Source organism: Arachis hypogaea, chromosome 15, assembly GCF_003086295.3.
Source record: "Arachis hypogaea cultivar Tifrunner chromosome 15, arahy.Tifrunner.gnm2.J5K5, whole genome shotgun sequence".
Taxonomy (NCBI): Eukaryota; Viridiplantae; Streptophyta; class Magnoliopsida; order Fabales; family Fabaceae; genus Arachis; species Arachis hypogaea.
In genome coordinates, this window is record NC_092050.1 from 112,876,540 (window position 1) to 112,880,645 (window position 4,106).

General features: G+C 32.9%; 1 non-coding gene across 1 annotated transcript; it reads left to right on the forward strand.

The window, feature by feature from the left end:
* The first annotated feature begins 624 nt into the window (after positions 1-624).
* On the forward strand, positions 625-732 carry LOC112753945 (small nucleolar RNA R71). Its single transcript, XR_003178305.1, has one exon. It is a non-coding gene; the product is annotated as a small nucleolar RNA R71 (small nucleolar RNA).
* Positions 733-4,106: the final 3,374 nt, after the last annotated feature.

Genomic DNA, 4,106 nt, shown 5'->3' on the forward strand with positions numbered 1-4,106 from the left:
TTTCATTCATGAAACTTAGAGTGGCCTTAGATAGATCAGAGACTATATTTGCTAAGCTAGATGGATTCTGCTCAGAATTCTCTGTCTGTTGCTGAGTGGATGATGGAAAAGGCTTGCTATTGCTAAACCTGTTTCTTCCACCATTATTAAATCCTTGTTGAGGCTTTTGTTGATCCTTCCATGAGAAATTTGGATGATTTCTCCATGAGGGATTATAGGTATTTCCATGGGTTCGCCCATGTAATTCACCTCTGCTATTGCAGGGTTCTCAGGATCATAAGCTTCTTCTTCAGAAGATGCCTCTTAAGTACTGTTGGAAGCAGCTTGCAATCCATTCAGACTCTGAGAAATCATATTGACTTGCTGAGTTAATATTTTATTTTGAGCCAATATGGCCTTCAGAGTATCAATTTCAAGAACTCCCTTCCTCTAAGGCGTCCCATTACTCATAGGATTCCTTTAAAAAGTGTACATAAACTGGTTATTTGTAACCATGTCAATGAGTTCTTGAGCTTCTGCAGGCATTTTCTTTAGGTGAATGGATCCACCTGCAGAATGGTCCAATGACATCTTACATAATTCAGACAGACCATCATAGAATATATCCAGGATGGTCCATTCTGAAAGCATGTCAAAAGGACACTTTTTGGTCAGTTGCTTGTATCTCTCCCAAGCTTCATAGAGGGATTCACCTTCTTTCTGTTTGAAGGTTTGAACATCCACTCTAAGCTTGCTAAGCTTTTGAGGAGGAAAGAACTTGGCTAAGAAAGCCGTGACCAGCTTATCCCAAGAGTTCAGGCTATCTTTAGGTTGAGAGTCTAACCATATTCTAGCTCTGTCTCTTACAGCAAACGGGAAAAGCATAAGCCTATAGACCTCGGGATCAACCCCATTGGTCTTAACAGTATCACAGATCTGCAAGAATTCAGTTAAAAACTGAAAAGGATCTTTTGATGGAAGTCCATGAAACTTGCAATTCTGTTGCATCAGAGAAACTAATTGAGGCTTTAGCTCAAAATTGTTTGTTCCAATGGCAGGGATTGAGATGCTTCTTCCATGCAAGTTGGAATTTGGTGCAGTAAAGTCACCAAGCATCTTCCTTGCATTGTTATTATTTTTGGCCATGTCTCCTTCTTTTTCGAAAATTTCTATCAGATTTTCTCCAGAGAGTTGTGCTTTAGCTTCCCTTAGCTTCCTCTTTAGAGTTCTTTCAGGTTCAGGATCAGCTTCAACAAGAATGTTCTTATCCTTGTTCCTGCTCATATGAAAAATAAGAGAACACAAAAGAAAATATGGAATCCTCTATGTCACAGTATAGAGATTCCTTATGTGAGTATAAGAAGAGAAGAATAGAAGAGTAGAATGGAGAAGAGAGAAGATGAAGAATTCAAAATTTAAATTAAAATAAAAGAAAAATATTTTTGTTTTTTATTAAATTAATTAATTAGAAAGAGATGAGGGGGAGAGAATTCGAAAATAAAATAAAATAAAATAAAAATATTTTTGTTTTTAATTTAAAATTAAAGTTAAAATTTGAAAATTAAGAAGACAAATAAAATTAAATCAAATTAAAATTTAAAACAAATAGTTAATTAAAAAGGAATTTTGAAAAAGAGGTTAGTGATTTTCGAAAATTAGAGAGAGAGAATTAGTTAGTTAGTTTTGAAAAAGATAAGAATCAAACAAAAAGATAAGATTAATTGAAAAAGATTTGAAAATCAATTTTGAAAAGATAAGAAGTTAGAAAAGATTTTGAAATTGATTTAAAAAAAAGATGTGATTGAAATTTATTTTGAAAAAGATTTGAAAAAAAAAATTTAAAAAGATTTGATTTTGAAAATTAAAGTTGATTACTTGACTAACAAGAAACAAAAAGATAGGATTTTGAAAATTTAAAGATTGAACCTTTCTTAATAGGCAAGTAACAACTTGAAATTTTTAAATCAAAATATTCAATGTTAGTAATAAATTCGAAAATATGAAGTAAAAATAAGAAAAAGATTTTGAAAATTAATTTTAAAAATTTTCGAAAAGATAAAAAAAATTGAAAAAGATTTTATTTTTGAAAAAGATTTGAAAAGGGTATAATTTTTAAATTGAAATTTTGACTTGATTAGCAAGAAACAACTAAATTTTAAAACTTTTTGACTAAATCAAACCAAAATTTCGAAATTTATGAGAAGAAAAAGGGAAAGATATTTTTTTGGTTTTTAAATTTTTAATGATGAAAGAGAAAAACACAAAATTGACACAAAACATAGAAATTATGAATCAAAACAACTAATGCATGCAAGAACACTTTGAATGTCAAGATGAACACCAAGAACACTTTGAAGATCAAGATGAACATCAAGACTTATTTTAGAAAATTTTTAAGAAAAGAAAAACATGCAAGACACCAAACTTAGAAATTTTCAAACTTTAGACACTAACAAATTGAAAATGCATATGAAAAACAAGAAAAGACACAAAACAAGAAAAATTAAAGATCAAACATAGAAAATCATCAAGAACAACTTGAAGATCATAAAAAACACATGCATGAATTTTCAAAAATTTTAAGAAGAATTAAAAAGATGCAATTGACACCAAACTTACAAATTGACACTAGACTCAAACAAGAAACATAAAATTTTTGGTTTTTATGATTTTATAAGAATTCTTTGGTTTTTTTCGAAAATTATTTTAGGAAAAACGAAAAAGAAGAAAAAAAAATTTTTTATTTTTGTATTTTTCGAAAATAAGAATAATAAAAACAAAAAGCTTAAAATTAAAATAAAATTACCTAATCTGAGCAACAAGATGAACCGTCAGTTGTCCAAACTCGAACAATCTCCGGCAACGACGCCAAAAACTTGGTGCACGAAATCGTGATTGTTCATTCCTTAGTAACGGCGCTGAAAACTTAATACGCACGTTCATAATCTTAATTCTTCGTCACAACTTCACACAACTAACCAGCAAGTGCACTGGGTCGTCCAAGTAATAAACCTTACGTGAGTAAGGGTCGATCCCACGGAGATTGTCGGCTTGAAGCAAGCTATGGTCACCTTGTAAATCTCAGTCAGGCGGATTCAATTGGTTATGGAGAATTGATAATTAAAATATAATTAAAATATAAAATAGGATAGAAATACTTATGTAATTCATTGGTGAGAATTTCAGAAAAGCGTATGGAGATGCTTTTATTCCTTCTAAACCTCTATTTTCCTATTGCTTTCATCCAATCCTTCATACTTCTTTTCATGATAAGCTGTATGTTGGGCATCACCGTTGTCAATGGCTACTTCCCGTCCTCTCAGTGAAAATGGTCCAAGATGCACTGTCACCACACAGCTAATCATCTGTCGGTTCTCGATCATACTGGAATAGGATTTAGTAATCCTTTTGCGTCTGTCACTACGCCTAGCACTCGCGAGTTTGAAGCTCGTCACATCCATCCCTTCCCGAATCCTACTCAGAATACCACAGACAAGGTTTAGACTTTCCGGATCTCAAGAATGGCCGCCAATAGTTATAGCCTATACCACGAAGACTCTGATCGTGAATCAGAAGGCTAAGAGATATGCATTCAAGCTTGTTTACATGTAGAACGGAAGTGTTTGTCAGGCACGCGTTCATAAGTGAGAATAATGATGAGCGTCACATAATCATCACATTCATCATGTTCTTGTGTGCGACTGAATATCTTAGAGAAGAAATAGGTTTGAATTGAATAGAAAAACAATAGTACTTTACATTAATTCATGAGGAACAGCAGAGCTCCACACCTTAATCTATGGTGTGTAGAAACTCTACCGTTGAAAATACATAAGTGATGAAGGTCTAGGCATGGCCGAATAGCCAGCCCCCATAAAGGTCTAAGATAGCATAAAACTAATCAAAGATTCCCCCCTAACATGATAATAAAAAGTTATATTTATACTAAAACTAGTTACTAGGGTTACAGAAATGAGTAAATGATGCAGAAATCCACTTCCGGGCCCACTTGATGTGTGCTTGGGCTGAGCATTGAAGCTTTCACGTGTAGAGGTCTTTCTTGGAGTTAAACTCCAGTTTGTAACTTGTTTCTGGCGTTTAACTCTGCTTTGCAACCTGTTTCTGGC